Source organism: Lactuca saligna, chromosome 7, assembly GCF_052625555.1.
Source record: "Lactuca saligna cultivar CGN05327 chromosome 7, ASM5262555v1, whole genome shotgun sequence".
Classification (NCBI taxonomy): Eukaryota; Viridiplantae; Streptophyta; class Magnoliopsida; order Asterales; family Asteraceae; genus Lactuca; species Lactuca saligna.
This window is the reverse complement of record NC_136423.1, coordinates 162,597,688-162,612,959: the sequence shown is the minus strand read 5'-3', so window position 1 is coordinate 162,612,959 and position 15,272 is coordinate 162,597,688. Positions and strand designations below refer to the sequence as shown.

General features: G+C 33.1%; 1 pseudogene; it reads right to left on the bottom strand.

The window, feature by feature from the left end:
* Positions 1–1,823: 1,823 nt before the first annotated feature.
* Positions 1,824–1,987, bottom strand: LOC145007849 (18S ribosomal RNA; annotated as a pseudogene).
* Between the last annotated feature and the right edge of the window lie 13,285 nt (positions 1,988–15,272).

The window sequence follows — 15,272 nt, the reverse complement described above, 5'->3', positions numbered from 1 at the left end:
TTTTACTCGTTGGTGTCAATTAGTCGGTCTGTGGACTTTTCCTTCTCTCCACGACGCTTTCGGACTAATAGGTTTCATGTTGCATCAATTCGAACTTACACGATCTGTTAAAAAAAATCCAATGAGTTTAAAACTTATTTTTGGGTAAATCAATTACATATTTTTTTCTAGAATGCCTAAAATTTGTTTGACATCTTCTATGAGAAAATGTTCCATTTTCATATGATCTTCTTGACTGTTATTCAAAAGGTCCAACAATGTATATATATTGGACCTTTTGAGGCAATTATAGATCCTGGGACGCAATTCTGATTGGTCAATAAAAATCGATTTCAACGCCATTTTTTTTTATTTTTTGTTAGTTTAGCCAATTTATCATAAAAGGTAAAAGGGGGTAAAGGAACCATGTGTTGATTTCCCTCTAAATACTATTGATGACATAATAACCTCTATACGAAATGTTGATATGTATAGAAAAAGCGTGGTTCGAGTAGCATCTACTAATATCAGCCAAAGTATTGTTTAAATACTTTTACGAGAGGGTTTTATCGAAAACGTGAGAAAACATCCAGAAAACAACAAATCTTTTTTGGTTTTAACCCTACGACATAGACGGAATAGGAAAAGGACTTATAGAAATCTTTTAAATTTAAAATGGATAAGTCGGCCGGGTCTACGTATCTATTCTAACTATCAAAGAATTCCTAGAATTTTAGGTGGGATGGGGATTGTAATTCTTTCTACCTCTCAGGGTATAACGGACTATTTGAAAAATCTGTTTGAAATTGTGAAGTTGCAAATAGTTAGTTGCTAAGATCTGATTATGGGTTATTAAATGGGAAAATAAATCAAAATTATAAATTGGAAAACCTATTCCTAACAGGCCCAACGAATTCCTAATTGGAATTAGGGGGTTCTTTTTGATTGATACTTTTATCGCATTGGGAGATTTTACATCGTTAAATGGGCCTATTCGAAAACAATTGGGTGATGAAAAAATTATCAAAGATTGAGATTCCTTATTTCGATTCAAAAATGTATGGATAGTTCCTTGATTTGGATTAAGGGATTCTTTAATCCTTGACTTGGAATAGGAATAAATGGAAAAAAAAATGGATTGACATTAGCACGATCTGATCCATTCTCAGAGATCAATCCTGAACCCGACAAATCGTTCCTTTTTCCGGTATAAGAAATAGGTGACTTAGCTAAGTTGATTCTTAGTAAATATCTAAGCAAACCATTTGTCCTTATTTCAACAATGGAAGCATAGGCCTTTTCGATTTTTTTGTCTTGGTCTTAATTCAACACTAAAGAAGTCCGAACTAACTGCATGTAGGTTCCAGATCCAAGTGGTAGTTTCAGGGCCTTTAGCTATTGTTCTTGAGAAATGACTAGGTCTAGCCCATTCCTCGAATGAAGTTTTTAGGTGATCCCTATCTACCAAAAATTTTACTTCTGGTTCCGGCGAACGAATAATCATTGAGTCCTCCTCTTTCCGGACAACACATACAAAGAGACACGCCAACTGTCAAATAATTAGTGAATCTCGGAGAGATATTTCTATTATATAATTAGTTTCTTTTTCTTCTAGTTTTCTATCTCCCATCTATCTATTTTCTTTAGTTATTCACTAGAGCAATTATGATCTAGAAGTCGATCCGGGGCAAGTGTTCGGATCTATTATGACATAGCCATGAGGCACTCAACGGACCTTTTGGATCTTATAAAACCCTTTCTAACTTTAGATTGATACAAAAATTAGTTTTTGTGCAACCTAGTATATTTCAGATCTCAATTAAAAGTTATTAGATGGAGCATAAGGGGCATGATGACTTGACGTCATCCTCACCTTCCTCCGGCTTATCACCGGCAGTCTGTTCAGGGTTCCAAACTCAATGATGGAAACTAAACACGAGGGTTGCGCTCGTTGCGGGGATTAACCCAACACCTTACGGCACGAGCTGACGACAGCCATGCACCACCTGTGTCCGCATAAATTTCGTGGATGAGCTAATCGTGTCCATAGCATGATGAATACATGTGTTATTTACAGTCTAATGCTAATAAAAAGAATTCTGATAATTCATGGATGCTTAGAGAATCAAGATACGAACATTGTTTGACTTGTTCTGTTGGGTATTTTGGTTGGTCAAGATGTTTCTTCGTTGAGAACAAGTCTTTAGTAGATTATTTCTGTACATGTGAGCTAAATAAAGTAGAATATAACCGTTATAGATGTTAGGAAAATGGACCATAATAATCTGAATCCTGAAGCATGTTTAGGATCCTGAGAATAATAAAGAAGAATATAATTGTTATAGATGTCAGGAAAATGAAAGGTAATAATCAGGATCCTGAAGCATGTTCAAGGATCCTGAGGCTTGAAGAAGCTGAATGTGTTGGGTTTTGAGCATTCTAACACTTACTAAGTGTACATGCAACCCTAATAAACCTTTGAATCTATGTTTTTCTAAATACATGCAAAAATTTGTTTTCCCAGGTTTATAACTTATCTAGCATGGCATAGGGAACTTTTAAACATAAAAGGAACCAGATGAATTACATACCTTTTGATGAGTGTTAATTCCTTGGAGTTTGAGATCCAAGCATCAATAATGTGAATGCCTTAAATAGAAATCACAAATCACCACAAATTTGGAATCCTTTATGATAGAGGATACACACTATTAGAAATTGTCCACACCTTACACACACACACTCTAGGGTGCTATTTCATGCAACATAAGCTTGTTTATATAGTGTGCATGGTTAGAGTGAAACCCTAATAACCCATGTCTTTTCCTTTCCAAGTATCCATGGGTTAAAATCTCCATGGATCATCCATGGACTTCCATATAAGGTTAGCCCGTTAACTAATGAGTATTAGTCCAAACCATATAAATATAATAGCCCATGATTTAATTAGTCTTCTTTTTAATCACTAAATTAATTCATAATAAATTCAAGATTAAAACTAATTAAATAACATGACTTTATATTAATATATTATTACTTATAATATATTAATAAAGCGTAAGTATACAATTCTCATAAAATTATCCATAAATAGTTTGGGTGAAGTGCAACCCAAATGGACCATGCCAGGTCGGGTCAAGTATATACCAAATAAGTTATGGACTTAGACACCTTATCCAACAGTCTCCCACTTGGATAAGTCTAATAAATATATTTTCCTATATTACTTCAGGAACCAACCGGCAATCGTAGCTCTCGAAAACTCTGTTGAACAATGAAGCGCCATTTTAGATAAGTGATTATATAGTCATATGTTCTCATGATATCAGCCGGACAAATACATGGAACAATGTCTTACTTATTGTCTGGCAGTTGTTTCTCGATTTCCGATTTGTTTGACAAAGAACTTAACTGGACACATCAATTTAGTTATGACCGGGCCCGGTACATGGGTCAACACAAAATCATCGAGGGGCCCAGATATCGCTTCTATTTCTAGAAGGAACAAATAAACTTCGACTTATATGCTTGTTCTACTACTTGTTGAATTGTACATAAAGGCACGTTTTATAACATCAAGTTACTGATGTGTTTACGTACAATCAATGCACAACCAACTCATAGGTCACAACTCATATCTCTAGGTTTGAAGACTTATATGATATTATCGTCTCACGATCACTCGAGATAAATTCTATGAAGTGATACAAGTGAGCGAGGGTTAATTCCAATACTCATAACTTATGAGCACTCATGAATGTTGTAGCAACCATTGCTATGTCTAAACAGATTTAGCCATCTACAAACTCGATTCATGACAGTCTTAATTCATACATACTTCCAACATATGAATGACTATGGAGTGTTTAAATGACTTAGTTATTCGGAAAGAATGACCTAGCTATTCTGGAAGTCAAAACATGTAAAGTGAAACATAATAATAATCGAATCCAATATGGTCACAGAACCCTTTTAAATATAAATAAAACCACCTTTTATTTATCACCATATTGATTACACATTTTTCATTGTATAATGTTTCAAATAATCAACTTAATACTTGAATAAAAACAATAGTTGTCCCATGCTCCTAGCATGTACACTTTGTTTTTCAAAACAATAGTTATGCCATACTCCAAGTATGCACACTATGTTTGTCTATGATCTTTACTTTGTGAAATAGATCAATTGAACATGATTCCAATGATGCTCATTTCACAATCCCAATTAATTATTCTAAATGTAAGAATTCCTAATTCCTACCATTTACCAAAAATCTGTTAGATTTTAAACTTATATGCACTAATCCTCTCATAATGATTATGCACAAGGTCACCAAAACCTTGTCATCAATCATTACAGAGGCTTCCAAAGGAGATCAACTCTATGGAAACGAGGTCTCATATTCAAAGTACATTGCTTTAAACATCCTTCTTGAATTAAGGTTTTCTAATCTTAAATAGATTGAATAACTTCCACCTATGGAGACATTTCCATAGTCCCATTTTGACTATCACTTCTGAACAAGAGTTACCTCTTTTTAGACAATGTCAATATGCTCCTGCCAAAATTAAAACTATACTTCCAAATGTACCTGAGCAACCAATCAACCTCAGATTGTCCTCGATAATTACGTAATCACTTTAGTCATATCCAGTTCTAGACTTTTCCCTTCTAAATGCCCTGAGCATTGGGAAAATTTATAAAGGATGAATATTATAGCACATGAAATCGATCCTATATCCGAAGCATATGGGACACGATTCATGATGTCTCACATAAAGACATGATACTAGACCAGTCTTTTGCTACAATATTTTTTATTTGCCATTTTCAAAATTTAACTATGAAGACGGATGTCGTAATCATAATCGAATTTTGATAATGCAATATATATAGAATTTCAGTAAGTTGAACCATTCCAACATTATATATATATATATATATATATATATATATATATATATATATATATATATATATATATATATATATATCCTTGACTAAAGATGATTAAAATCTCAATCTAAGCGTTTAGAATTGAATTGAAGTATAATTTCATCTCCCATAATTATAGCAAAACAACTTTTCCAACCCCTCCAACTTCACGAATTGAAACTTTTGTTTTTCTATAATTAACATTGATAGCTTGCAATAATAATCATAATTATCATGCTCCCACTAACATGATGATTATTAGCGTAACACTTATGCTCCCACTAGCTTTGACATGTATTCAGAAATCGGTTGGACTTCTAAAATTTAGATTCATGCACCCTTCCATAGATAGTTCACATGTGTGTCTAAACAATTTCACGAACTATGAAAAGGGATGTCGTAATCATAGCCTCAATTGTTTAGATCTTTGCCATTTCTCACAAGTCCATGTTAGTGTGTTGGTTAACCACACACGCTCCACTAACGACTTTTGGAAATGCAAATAACACAATTGCTATCTGCTTAAAATCTACTTAGTGAAAGCGTTTCCGCACCATCATTCTCATGAATCGGAAAGAAACCTTATGACACTTACATTTTATGGTGTATGAGTTCCTATCCATGTGAATTTGTCAAAACCATAATCACAAGACAAGGTTAGTGACAAATTCAGCCTTACATGGATTGAACTTGTTAAATCATAATTTCTTGTCACCCGGTAGCATAAGGCCCACCAATGCTTCCAAGCAGTTATGCTCACAATTTAGAACTAACATAACTCATATGCATAGTCAACTTAATTGGCACAAGAATTGTGCCAACATGATAGGTTAAAAACCTCAAGTCATGTCCTAGTGATAAAACACAGGTTTTACTCTTGATTAAATCTTGAAACTCTTTCAGGATCTTTAAGGCTCCCACTGTCCTCTTGACATATAAGTTTCCCTAGTCAAGGACCATTCCCTGACAAAACAAATATTCAAGGGATAGTGTGGATTCTTTTGAAGACTAACACTTAACACAATTGGTCTTAGTTGGTCTTTGTCTCATCCAAGACATCACAACTTACCAATTTCAAATGTACAAGAGTAGAAAACATTTTACACTACATTTGATAAGTGTTTTAAACCTTAATTTATGTCACTCAATGTTACAATCCTGGAGTATAACTCTAAGAATTGTTTTGGAACGAAGTATGTTTCATCTTCTTGATTTTAACCATTCCAACAATTCATGACCCCTCTTCTTAGTCATAACAATGCACTAAGATGTCTTTAGAGTATGAATTGTGATATGGTATCTTAATCATTAAGATGACATTAAAACACGATACTATAGTACCCTCCCATATTTTCAAATTTGAGAAACTTTTATCTTTTTGCCTAATTTGATTCTTTACCATTCGTTATGCCACACATTGAAAACTTTCCAATGCTTCAGAATTATACTTAAACTTGTAAGTATAACCATATTTACTAATCTTTAGTAAATCATGACAAATTGATCTTTTTGGTGGACCTTGACCAGCACACAACCACTGTACCTAATTCCAGTCCTTCAGTTGACTCACATATGCATGTGATCAATGAATTAGTCTTAATTTTACAAAGATGAAAATTCTCATTCATCATACAATACAACTTTTATGATTCCAAATTTCTGTCCAATTGAAACTTGGGTGATGAGAAACTTTCCTCATGTGTTAAATTCAGACACTACCACAAATGAGACAATCAAACTCACTTTCCAATACTGCTATTACTGGAAACATATAAGCAATAATTTTTGACAAATGCCATTGTAAGGATATTTTTAAAATAAATAAAATTAAAAACCTTTTTTTTTTAAAAAAAAACTTTGCTGAAAAAGTTATCCTTACAATCCATATGAAAACCTTGTTGTTATCTATTCATAAGTGATATATAATAACTCTCAAGCAACAGCTCAAAATTCTGATCACCGAACCATGCGATCGAAACCCATCTTCGCAATCAAAATCCACATATACTTTCTTTAAGCTTCCTATCTTTTCTTTGATTCTTAAAACATCAACATGTGACCCATTCACATAATGTAATAAGAATCTCAAAATAGGAACTTAATAGAGTTAGACAGTGGACTTTAATTGAAGTAGATTCAAACTTCTTGACTTGATCAATCTTATGATCTTTCAGGTAAATATGGGAACTTCGCAATCAGTGTCCCTCCCGTTGGCAATAAAACATATGGACCCTTTGGTAATGACACATGAGACTATCTCAGGCATAGCCTTTCTCTTAACCATTTGGTCAACCGAGTTTACTATGGCCGATCCCTTTCCATTGGGAAGAGAAATCCTTTTCTAGATATCCAATGCTGCCATTGTTAATGTCCATTTAAGGTTTGGGAAGTTGATCATCTAACAACATTTGCTTTACTAGTGTTCCAAATCATTGCTGATTCCACAGCACCAAGCAAATAGGTAAGATCACTAAGTGCCATGTCATAGTCTGTCTCATAGTAGTCCTAAAGGGACTCACTATGTTACCAAGAAAGTGATTGAACATCCAACTTTCACAAGACTTTGATGCCCAACTCTCCCGGCTTGTCAATGTGTGACTTTATCTCCAAGATGTGAGCACACATAGACTATGCTTGCTAATAGGGCTTGAGTGACCTTAAACTTGTGGGTTATGAAGAATAAATAGAGGAGGTGGAGGAAGAGAAGAATGATGTTGAGGGACATCATCTTTAAGAGGAAAGCTTATTCCAAGAGATTTGGGAAGATCATAGTTGTCTGAACCAGACATCTATAATCGGAGATAATCAAGTTAGTTTATTCAAAATCCTTAATATAACACCCAATATGAAATATTACGGCTAGGATCCAATCACAATATATTATACTTAGAAGAGGGATGTCATAATCTAAGTAATAACATATTTGAAAGGTAGGTGAATGACGATTCACCAATTTCCAAGATGAAAAACGAAATGAATCATTAGGTTTTAATTGGATTTGAAATTCCTAGATTCTTTTGAGATTCATTGAACTTTTCAATGGCATGTTTGAATCTCGATTGTGCCCTTCAAGTTTTGTGACTGGGATGCCGAGGATCACAAAACAAGGTGTGAATAACCATACTGATTCACTTAGTACCCTTAATATTATCACCTAATCAATGTGTCGGTTAACCACACACGCTCCATTGATCTATTACAAACATTAAGTCACCCTTCGTGATCCTTACTAGTCCAAGTTAGTGTGCCGGTTAACCACACACGCTCCATCAATGACTTGGTAAGGTACAAAGTGTGAATTCTATGGACCAGCACCATGTTCACATTTTTCCTAAATTAACTAAGATTGGGAATTAAAATATTTAGTTACTTTATAATAATCATTATACTTTAATGAGGGTTTAAGTTCATTGTCCTAAGGAAGCGGTGGGTAAGAGTGGACACCCATTAAGCTGCCATTTTATAGGCAGCAACCTTATACCCCCTTATAGACCGACTTCGTGAATGAGGCCTACTAACGGTAGAACGACTTATTCTTATACATATATATAATAATTAACCATTAATGTTATAAAGTATAAGTGTTGAATTTTAACTATTAAAATTCTAAGGGTTGGAATTAAAGTTTATTAAACTGTGTGAAAGTTAACAAATTCCAAAACTTGAGGGAAAGTTTTCTAACTAACCAAAAGTTTTCATTTCATAACTTATGAATTAAAGGTTCATAGAAATGGAGACTCTTCATTTTTATGTAACTTATGTGTTTAAATGTGTGTTTAAAAGAAGTGACCATTGGATATCCATAACCTGAGGACAAATTATGGTCTCCATTAAAACACATAAATGATCAAGAATTAATCCTAAACAATTCAGCAAATAATTCTTATCATCTTCTAAATTCATAAAAACATGAACATGATCATCAAAGTTTCAAGGATTATACGAACACATACAAAGCATGAAATTTTGATACAAGTTATTGTAAATGGATTAGAACAACCATTACACCAACTAAAACAAGATTTCAAGTACCACAAAAATTTAGAGTAATGTTTCTAGTCCATTTCCAGTAGCAAAAGTCGAAAATCTACATTCTAAGGGTCCTACACGTCGAGTGCACGAACCTACTCGGCGAGTAGGATGAGTTTACACATGAACTAGGCGTGTCCCCCAATGGACTCGGCGAGTTCAACAGGCAGACAACAAAAAATTGACTTTTTCCACTATTTTGCATCAAGTATCAAAAAAACAAGCCTAGGCTTTGATACCAATATTGGGTTTTGAGGATTCTAACACTTCCGAAGTGTATATACAACCCTAATAAACCTTTGAATCTATGTTTGTCTAAATACATGCAAAAATTTGTTTTCCAAGGTTTATAACTTATCTAGCATGGCATAGGGAACTTTTAAACATAAAAGGAACTAGATGAATTACATACCTTTTTGATGAGTGTTGATTCCTTGGAGTTTCAGAGCCAAGCACCAATAATGTGAATGCCTCAAATGGAAATCACAAAGCACCACAAATTTGGAAAACTTTATGATAGAGTATACACACTCTTAGAAATCGGCCACACCTTACACACACACACACTCTAGGATGCTATTTCATGCAACATAAGCTTGTTTATATAGTGTGCATGGTTAAGGTGAAACACTAATAACCCATGTCTTTTCCTTTCCAAGGATCCATGGGTTAAAAGCCCCATTGATCATCTATGGACTTCCATATAAGCTTAGCCCATTAACTAATGAGTATTAGCCAACACCATATAAATATAATAGCCCATGATTTAATTAGTCTTCTTTTTAATCACTAAATTAATTTATAATTAATTGAAGATTAAAACTAATTTAATAACATGAGTTTATATTAATATATTATAACTTATAATATATTAATAAATCGTAAGTATACAATTCTCATAAAATTATCCATAAATATTTTGGGTGAAGTGCAACCCAAATGGACCATGCCAGGTCGGGTTAAGTATATACCAAATAAGTTATGGACTTAGACACCTTATCCAACAGAACATAATTTTGGGATCCTGGCACTAACACTACGTAAATGCTAGAATTTCGTTTGAAGAACATCAACTACATACGTGACTTTTTAATAGGTCCTCCCTGACCCAGCACTCCCACGAGTGTAACCATGGGCAATCCAAAAATCGTGTGTGACATCCAAACACCCATAATAGTTTAGGTAATCTAATTCTTACATAACCATTCTCACAAAAAGTGAAAATGAAAATACTAAGAAGAAGCGCAACACGAAACTGCTAATAAAAAATTGTGACTTTTCTATCAAACCAATATCTAAATAATGCCCCGACCCAAGCCTATCAATTATAGATCCATCAACAACAATACTATACTGCTCTAACTCCCAACTATGCCAAAAGGCTAACGAGCAAAAACTTAAAGGTCTTAACCACAAAACTAATAGTCACATTGGTTGACGATGCTTCTTGACAGTATCTATTCGTTAGAATGAAAAGCTCATGCCACAACACCTATTTTGCAATTATCCAACCACGGACTTGAAGACTCACAACCATTACCTTAGTGGGCCTATAGGCATACGCCTATCATCCCACCGACCTATAAGAACCCACTTATCATCTCACTTAACACTTACCAAATAGTTGAATCATGAAAACTAAACCTCTAGCAATCCAAAGCAATCACGTTCCAATGTGTGCTGAGTCCAAGATGAGTTGAAGTTCCAAGATGAAGATCAATCTGAGATCAAGATATTCCGAGATAGAAGTCTGTTTAAGCATTTAATACATTATGTCTTATTGTTGATGTAACAGTCTATAGGACATTTTTTATGTATTTTTTGGATATCAGTTTGTCTAACACTGATTATTATCTAGTCCTAGGAATGTTTTCTCAGTTTTTACTTTGCTCCTGCTCCACTATATAAGGACTAAATGTCTTCACCATTAATATGTAAGTGAACGATTCAAATTTTTACAATAAGAATAGCAATTAATCTCTTGACATCACTTTCATTTTTCCTTCAAGTAAAAATTATTTCACAACATTCTGCTTGTTCCTTAAATATCTTTACATTGAATATCTCCTTCATCTCTTAATTTGTATTACAAAATTCGACTGGAACCTTACACTAAGACCAAACATTGATCTTGAAGATTAAAATAAGGTTTGTGTTTTCAAACCTCGTCCTTGCGCATTGATTACTTGTTCTAACACAAACACAATATGAGTTATACAGTTCTATACGACACATCTATTCGGCAGTCTAGGTTGCCACTGATGGAACACCTGATGAAAACATGGTATTATGTTGCCAAAAAATAAATTACACAATTGAATGCTTATTCCAACTCAAAATCAATAAATAAAAAAAACCATGCCATAAATTTAGACCAAGTGTTCTCAGGCTAACTTACTCGGTCACATATAACCCTCATGATAATATTTGATGAACTACCACATTACACCAGCAAGGGGGCCATGCAACTAACACCATATATGATGTGTCCGTTCTTCATTACAAACTTCCCCAAAAGGTGAATTACAAAAAGTTCCAACTAATTTATGAACATCAACAACTAACCGAATAGTGTCCTAAATGGTCAAAACAAGAATTCACGCCTTAAATAAAATTGAGAATATTTTCAAAAATGTGCAACTAACTCTTGGATAAGCTGTCTAAGTCCATAACTATTTCTGGTACGTACTTGACCCGGTTTGGCATGGTCTATTTGGGTTGCATGGCATCATGCATTTGGCTAGACTAAAATGAGAGAAATAACACTTTGTTTATTAATATATTATAAGTTATAATATATTAATAATATTATTTAATAAGTGTTGATCAAGAAATAACTTACAAATTAATTAAGTGATAAAAAAGGTAACTAATTAAATATATGTCTTGATTGTGTATATCATCCATACTTTATATTGGGCTAATGCTTCATGGATTATCAAGTTGGGCTAAAACACATAGGATGCTCCGTGGATGCTCCATGGTGATTATATAACCCCATGTGTCATGGAAACGAAAGGTCATGACAATTAGGGTTTACATGGTGTAACCCTAATTGTAACACACTATATAAGTAACACATTGCACACCAAAATCGGACACTAGAGCATATAATGAGGGCAAGCTGGTTTTTAGAAGTGTGACATTGCTCTGAAGTTTATTCCAAGTGCATTTGGTGTTGTGTGAGACATTTGAGGCATCACACTTGGGGTGCTAGGATCACATGGTTTTCAAGGAATCCAAATCACTACAAGGCATGTATTTATAGCTATCTTTTATCTTTAAAGTTCCCCATGTATGCTAGATAGGATTAAGAACCATGGAAATCAAATTTTGCATGTATTTTAGACAAACATAGATCCAAAGTTTCTAGGGTTCCATGTACACCTTAGGAGTATTAGAATGCTCAAAATACGAAGTGGTATCATAGCGTAGGCTTGTTTGTTTGATACTTGATGCAAAATAGTGAAAAAGTCGAAATTATTGCTGTCTGCACACAGGACTCACCGAGCCCATGGGGGGACTCGACCTGTCTAAGCGAATCTTCATCCAACTCGGTGTGTTGGTTTTTGCAGTCGACGAGTTGATCAAACAGAGTGCAAATTTTTGATTTTTCCTACTAGAAATGGACTACAAACATTACCCTAAATTGTTTTGGTGTTTTAAAACATGTTTTAGATGGTGTAATGGCTGTTCTAATACATTTACAACAGCTAATATCAAAATTCCATGTTTATATGTCTTCATATGTTCTTGAAATTTTGATATCAATATTCATGTTCTTATGAGTACTTGCAAGATCATTAGAATTATGTGCTATTGATTGGTAGTTAACTCATGATCATGATGTGTTTTAATCGAGTCCATAACTTGTCCTCAAGTTATGGATAACCAAAATTCACTTTATAATAAATCCATTAAAATAACACATAAGTTACAAAAAATGAATAGTCTTCATTTTTAATAAAAAAAATAACTCATAATTTATGAACTGAAAAGTTTTGTAAAAGTTACAAAACTTTCTCTCAAGTTTTGGAACATGTAAAGTCATCTAGTAAACTTTAGTTCCAACCCCTAGAATTTTAAAAGTTAAAATTCAACCCTTATACATTATAATGTTATAAGTTAATAATATATTTATGTATAAGATCAAGTCGTTTTACCTTTAGTAGGCCTCATTCACGAAGTCGGTCTATAAGGGGGGTTTAAGATTGTTACCTATAAAATGGCAACTTAATGGGTGTCCACTCTCACCCACCGCTTCCTTGACTGGTGTAGGGTCGTTAGCCGAAAAGTTAGGACAATGACTTAAAATTCTCATTAAAAGTATAATAATTATTATAAAGTAACTAAACGTTTTTATAAATTCCTGTCACACCCCAAAACCAGAACAACAGAAACGTTTGGTGGTGGAGGACATCATGTACAATATCATAACAATGCAAAATAGTAAACAAGCAACAACATCATCCATTGAATTAATAGTAATAATTGATACAAGTATTCTTTCATAGTAATAAGACATTAAAACAAGTAATCAAAATAAAGGACGAGTCTTGAACGCACTCTGTCTTCTTAAAACCTAGTCGACTATACCTGTCTACTGATGACCTGAGAATACAAGTTATTTTGAAAGACTTTATCAGCATAAAGTTGGTGAGTTCATAAGTATTTAGTGTTATTGTTTGTATGAAAATGTTTGCAAGTGTTTGACGTATAATTTTGTAAATGTTTGTAATACATGTCAGTATAAGTTTGAAGAAAATGTTGGTAAATGTACAATGTAAATGTTTGTATAAGTAATTGTATCTCCTAAAAAATCATATATTTTCTACTAAAAGTAGCCTTCTACAAAGGCATCAAAGTTCTGTATGTTTGTTTGTTGTAAAATTGTGTATTCTTCCCAAGTGTGACTATCATTAACAAAATATAGCTTATACATTACCGATTATGTGAGAAGATCACAAAATGAATAAAATGGGGAAAATATTAAAGTATTGTAGTACTGTATTATAGTAACCACTATTGTACTTATTTCCTTAAATCGATTGTTTAAGGTATAATATGATGGCTAGTTCCCGTACTAAATGTTCTCCCTGTCAAAAGATTATGCGAACCAAACACGACTTGGCAAACCGGTGGTTGCATCGTGTACATCCACATTGAAGTTATATGATCATGTATACCTAATTTAACTATCACCTTTTATTTAGAACAATAAGTTAGTGATTCATTGGTTTAATTAGATCATGTAGTTGTTGTATGCTATAGCATCTTAGTATGTATTGTTTCTCGTTATAGTATTCTTTATCTGTTTCTCATCATAGTATGTTTGTATAGTTTCTCATAATAGTAAGTTCTTGTAGTTTCTCATAATAGTATATTTGTATAGTTTCTCATAATAGTAAGTTCTCTTAGTTTCTCATCATAGTATGTTTGTATAGTATTCTCTATATGTACTTGTATATGATAGTATTTTCCTAAACTATACCTATAATAACATACTAGTAATCTTTGTGATTAGAATGAATAAAGGTGTACTGTTGCTACTCAAAGGCATTGAACTATCTGATAGTAATTTTAAATCTACATATGTATACATGATCTATAATCAATATATAAACGACATTCGGATAGATAACCTATACTCTCAGGCCACATCCAAACAAGGAAAAGGAAATAAAGTGAGTTGGAATTCCTAAGTCCTTTAAACATTACTTATATAACTATACATATATAGACATGCATTTGACAATATATATAAATTTAAAAGAAATTTTGTAAAACATTTGAAGTGTAAAATAATAACCATTGATGACTTGATATCAATCTATAAAACCAATTAGAAGTAGTTTGTTTGAAACACAGTTTGAAGTATATGAAATCTATTGTTTGAAACACAATTTGAAGTATATGAAATCTATTGTTTGAAACACAACTTGAAGTCATTTGTTTAGTAAAACAGTTTGAAATTATAGTAAATCCATAGGTTTGATACTTATTAATCACATGTGACTGATATAATAACTATAGTATTCAATTTGTATCCCCCTATAAAATCAATTAAAATAATATAAAAGGTTGATTAAGGGTTATGAACTCACATGTAGTGAGTGGTTTGGATGTAAGTGCTGGATAAGGTGCTAGGTGTCAAGTGAAGACTTGAACACACACAAAGATCCTATTTAACATATAAAGACACATATATGTAACTAATTAGTGATTATAACACTAATTAAGCAAGTAAAGACACCCTAGAACATGAAAAACACTTTGATTCAAGTGTTATAAGATCATAAGGTTGCATCTAAGGCTTTTATGTCTTT